Genomic DNA, 6019 nt, shown 5'->3' with positions numbered 1-6019 from the left:
ATCCAAAGCGACGGGAAGATAGACCCCGGGGGGAGGGGCCGGCTCCCAGCAAGCGGCGGAGCAACGACGCACAAAATCAGGACTTTTAAAAGTCTGTTCCGCTGAGGGACATCACTCCAGAGGCTAAACCGGGGTGAAGCCCACTCGGGGTCAGTGTGGCCTCAGGTCCCGCAGGGTCACAGAAGGATCGGGGGTGTCTGAGTGTCGCAGAGCTTGCGGGTATTGGAACGGGAAAGCTGGCTACAGAGACAGAGCCGACAGTAAGCTCACAGCTCGGTGTTACCTTGAACCGGTCGCAGGCTCGGTGAACTCGGAGCACGGCCAGAGGTCAGGCAGACGGGAATAACTGGGCACTGTTCTCTGAGGGCGCACTGAGGAGTGGGGCCCTGGGCTCTCGGCTCCTCCGGGCCGGAGACCAGGAGGCCGCCATTTGTATTCCCCATCCTACGGAAAGCGCTCAGGGAACAAAAGCTCCTGAAAGCAAACCCAAGGGAATTACTCACCCCGGCCCCTGTTAAGGGCAGTCCAATTCCGCCTGGGGCAAAGACACTTGAGAATCACTACAACAGGCCCCTCCCCCAAAAGATCAACAAGAAATCCAGCCGAGACCAAGTTCACCTACCAAGGAGTGCAGTTTCAATACCAAGGAGAGCAGCAGAATTCCAGAGGAGGAGAAAGCAAAGCATGGAACTCATGGCTTTTTCCCTGTGATTTTTTTAGTCTTGAAGTTAATTTAATTTTTTTCTTTTTCATTTTTTTGTTTTTTTTCCCACCTTCTGGTAAATTTTTTTTTAAACTTTTACCTTTTTCTTTTTTAACATTTTTTAACTAGTTTATCCAATATATATAGATTTTCTTTTTTACATTTTTCTTATTTGTTTTCTTTTTTTAATTCTTTTCTTTTCTTTTTTTTTTCTTTTTTCTTTTTTTTTTTCCTTTCTTCCTTTTTGAACCTCTTTTTATCCCCTTTCTCCCCCCTCACGATTTGGGATCTCTTCTAATTTGGATAAAGCATATATTCCTGGGGTTGTTGCCACCCTTTTAGTATTTTACTTGCTTCTTCATTTACTCTTATCTGGACAAAAGGACAAAATGACAAGACAGAAAAATTCAACACAAAAAAAAAGAACAAGAGGCAGTACCGAAGGCTAGGGACCTAATCAATACAGATATTGGTAATATGTCAGATCTAGAGTTCAGAATGACAATTCTCAAGGTTCTAGCGGGGCTCGAAAAAGGCATGGAAGATATTAGAGAAACCCTCTCGAGAGATATAACAGCCCTTTCTGGAGAAATAAAAGAACTAAAATCTAACCAAGTTGAAATCAAAAAAGCTATTAATGAGGTGCAATCAAAAATGGAGGCTCTCACTGCTAGGATAAATGAGGCAGAAGAAAGAATTAGTGATATAGAAGACCAAATGACAGAGAATAAAGAAGCTGAGCAAAAGAGAGACAAACAGCTACTGGACCACGAGGGGAGAATTCGAGAGATAAGTGACACCATAAGACGAAACAACATTAGAATAATTGGGATTCCAGAAGAAGAAGAAAGAGAGAGGGGAGAAGAAGGTATACTGGAGAGAATTATTGGGGAGAATTTCCCCAATATGGCAAAGGGAACGAGCATCAAAATTAAGAAGGTTCAGAGAATGCCCCTCAAAATCAATAAGAATAGGTCCACACCCCATCACCTAATAAAATTTACAAGTCTCAAAGACAAAGAGAAAATCCTGAAAGCAGCCCGGGAAAAGAAGTCTGTAACATACAATGGTAAAAATATTAGATTGGCAGCTGAATTATCCACAGAGACCTGGCAGGCCAGTAAGAGCTGGCATGATATTTTCAGAGCACTAAACGAGAAAAAGATGCAGCCAACAATACTATATCCAGCTAGGTTATCATTGAAAATAGAAGGAGAGATTAAAAGCTTCCAGGACAAACAAAAACTGAAAGAATTTGCAAACACCAAACCAGCTCTACAGGGACTATTGAAAGGGGTTCTCTAAGCAAAGAGAGAGCCTACAAGTGGTAGATCAGAAAGGAACAGAGACCATATACAGTAACAGTCACCTTACAGGCAATACAATGGCACTAAAAGGAAATTAAAGGCATCCAAATCGGCAAAGAAGAAGTCAAATTATCACTCTTCGCAGATGATATGATACTATATGTGGAAAACCCAAAAGACTCCACTCCAAAACTGCTAGAACTTATACAGAAATTCAGTAAAGTGTCAGGATATAAAATCAATGCACAGAAATCAGTTGCATTTCTCTACACCAACAGCAAGACAGAAGAAAGAGAAATTAAGGAGTCAATCCCATTTACAATTGCACCCAAAACCATAAGATACCTAGGAATAAACCTAACCAAAGAGGCACAGAATCTATACTCAGAAAACTATAAAGTACTCATGAAAGAAATTGAGGAAGACACAAAGAAATGGAAAAACGTTCCATGCTCCTGGATTGGAAGAATAAATATTGTGAAAATGTCTATGCTACCTAAAGCAATCTACACATTTAATGCAATTCCTCTCAAAGTACCATCCATCTTTTTCAAAGAAATGGAACAAATAATTCTAAAATTTATATGGAACCAGAAAAGACCTCGAATAGCCAAAGGGATATTGAAAAAGAAAGCCAACGTTGGTGGCATCACAATTCCGGACTTCAAGCTCTATTACAAATCTGTCATTATCAATACAGCATGGTACTGGCACAAAAACAGACCCATAGATCAATGGAACAGAATAGAGAGCCCAGAAATATACCCTCAACTCTATGGGCAACTAATCTTTGACAAAGCAGGAAAGAATGTCCAATGGAAAAAAGACAGCCTCTTCAATAAATGGTGCTGGGAAAATTGGACAGCCACATGCAGAAAAATGAAATTGGACCATTTCCTTAAACCACACACGAAAATAGACTCAAAATGGATGAAGGACCTCAATGTGCGAAAGGAATCCATCAAAATCCTTGAGGAGTACACAGGCAGCAACCTCTTTGACCTCAGCTGCAGCAACATCTTCCTAGGAACAATGCCAAAGGCAAGGGAAGCAAGGGCAAAAATGAAGTATTGGGATTTCATCAAGATCAAAAGCTTTTGCACAGCAAAGGAAACTGTTAACAAAATCAAAAGCCAACTGACAGAATGGGAGAAGATATTTGCAAACGACATATCAGATAAAGGACTAGTATCCAGAATCTATAAATAACTTAGCAAATTCAACACCCAAAGAATAATCCAATCAAGAAATGGGCAGAGGACATGAACAGACATTTCTGCAAAGAAGACATCCAGATGGCCAACAGACACATGAAAAAGTGCTATATCACTTGGCATCAGGGAAATACAAATCAAAACCACAATGAGATATCACCTCACACCAGTCAGAATGGCTAAAATAAAAGAGTCAGGAAATGACAGATGCTGGCGAGGATGCGGAGAAAGGGGAACCCTCCTACACTGTTGGTGGGAATGCAAGCTGGTGCAGCCACTCTGGAAAACAGCATGGAGGTTCATCAAAATGTTGAAAATAGAACTGTCCTATGACCCAGCAATTGAACTTTTGGGTATTTACCCTAAAGATACAAACATAGTGATCCAAAGGGGCACGTGCACCCGAATGTTTATAGCAGCAATGTCCACAATAGCCAAACTATGGAAAGAACTTAGATGTCCATCAACAGATGAATGGATAAAGAAGTGGTGGTATATATACACAATGGAATGCTATGCAGCCATCAAAAGAAATGAAATCTTGCCATTTGAGATGACATGGATGGAACTAGAAGGTATCATGCTTAGTGAAATAAGTCAAGCGGAGAAAGACAACTATCAAATGATCTCCCTGATATATGAGGAAGTGGTGATGCAATATGGGGGATTAAGGAGGTAGGAGAAGAATAAATGAAGCAAGATGGGATTGGGAGGGAGACAAACCATAAGTGACTCTTAATCTCACAAAACAAACTGAGGGTTGCTGGGGGCAGGGGGTTTGGGACAAGAGGGTGGGATTATGGACATTGGGGTGTGTGTGTGCTTTGGTGAGTGCTGTGAAGTGTGTAAACCTGATGATTCACAGACCTGTACCCCTGGGGATAAAAATATATATTTATAAAAAATAAAAAATAAAATAAAAATAAAATAAATAAATAAATAAATAAAAAGAAAGAGGTTATGAGCAAAAAAAAAAAAGATAATCGTATTAAATTATAACCTTAAAGTGTAAAATAATTATTCATGACTCCATACTGATATAAATAAGTGAGGGAGAGGGGCCAACTCTTCCTTACAGCAGAGTTATTAATTTTGGAAGAAACAAGAAAAATAGAAAATCACTATTGGAAGACCATCATGATAATAGGTGCTGCCAAGATCCACTAATAAGTGCTAAAACTGGTGGGCAAAACTTGAAATAGAAAAATGATAGTTGGGTAACATCAATATATCTCCCACAAATAATGTATTACATATTGTGGTGGTATTAATATACTTCCACAAATTCTCTGAAATTCTCCTTTTCAGAATGTGGACATTAATCCACCTGCCTTGAGTGTGGACAGAAATAGGAACTCACTTCTAAGGAATAGGGTTTTGAAAGAGGGACAATATACTATCTTTACAAAGGAGAAACCAGGAAGACACTATGTCAAACAAGAGATTATGTTTAACATAACCAAAATAAATTATACCGATAGTATGCACCTGGAAGGACAGAAAAAGATGCTTAACTTTTGTGTAATTCCTCTTTTATGGTCCCTGCCTAATCACCACCACCCCCTCCCAAAAAAATCAGGCAAACTCAAATTGAGATATTCTTCAAATTATTTACCAACACTTTTCAAAAGAATCTTCATGAAAAACATGAAAATTTTTGGTTCTCTCTTTCCAGACCTGGCTGATAAGGAGGCACCATCATGGGAATCAACATCCACCACAACAAGGACTGAAAGTTGCAGTGCCATGAGCCCAAGAGGCAGGACATCTACCTGAGATGTTGGTCAAGTTGTACAGCTTTCTTGCTGGGTAAACCAACTCCACATTTAGGTGATTTGGGTTAGAGCGGTTGTTCATATGTTGCAGCAACTGTCTACCTCAGATGTAATCTTGGGTGATCCAGAGGATGAAGCTACCTGACCGGGAAATCAAAACAGCTGCTGTTGTAGGTACCATAACTGATGATATGCATGCCCAGGAGGTGTCCAAACTGAAGGTGTGCACACTGAACATGAGCAGACGTGCCTGGAGGTGCGTCCTCAAAGTTGGGGCAAAAGCTTTACCTTTGACCAGTTGGCCTGGAGTCCCCCAAGGGCCATGGTACCATCTTGCTCTCCAGTCCAGGCAAGGGCTGAGAGGTATCCAGGCCTTTCAGCAAGACCCCAGGAACCCTGCACAGCCACAAAAAACTCTATTTGCAATCTAAAGGCCAGAAGTACTAGCACCACCAGAGCCTGCAGAGCCACCCAGTACTAAAACTAACTGCAGATCCTGCCTTGTTATTAAAAAGGTCTTGGATGCTGGGGGTGGGGGAGGGAGGGAGTAGCGAAAAAAAATTTTTTTTTTAATTTTGTATTTATTTGAAAGAGAGAGCACACCAGTCGGGGGAGGGAGAGGCCTAGGAAGAGGGATAAGCAGACTCTCTGCTGAGCAGGGAGCCTGACATGGGGCCCCATCCCAGGATTTCCCAAGTGAGATCATGACCTGAGCAGAAGTCATATGCTTAACCAATGGAGCCACCCAGGCACCCCCGAGGGGGGAAAAAAAACGAAAGAAAGAAAAAGTAAATACTGTTTTGCTGAAGTTGCTGGAATATCATTACATAATTCCCACTGACAGCAAGTTCTGATAACAAATCCTACTCCTTTGGTATTTTGATACGAAAAAAGTGAGGGCCTACACAGCTGAAGCATTCATAAGGAGCACAGTACAAAGCCTAGTTAATGAATTCAGATTGAATGTGTGAAAATAGGGACAGTAGACAAATATTTTTTTCCTTATGTAGGTATTTCTTT

The 6019-nt window shown here is 40.9% G+C and overlaps 1 pseudogene; it reads left to right on the top strand.

Annotated features, from left to right (window-relative positions):
• The first annotated feature begins 4924 nt into the window (after window positions 1-4924).
• On the top strand, window positions 4925-5446 carry LOC101685784 (annotated as a pseudogene).
• The last annotated feature ends 573 nt before the right edge of the window (window positions 5447-6019 follow it).

The sequence above is a fragment of the Mustela putorius genome, unplaced genomic scaffold (assembly GCF_011764305.1).
Source record: "Mustela putorius furo isolate JIRA1106 unplaced genomic scaffold, ASM1176430v1.1 tig00000151_pilon_pilon_pilon, whole genome shotgun sequence".
Taxonomy (NCBI): domain Eukaryota; kingdom Metazoa; phylum Chordata; class Mammalia; order Carnivora; family Mustelidae; genus Mustela; species Mustela putorius.
The sequence above is the reverse complement of the archived record's forward strand: the minus strand, read 5'-3'. Positions and strand labels throughout refer to the sequence as shown.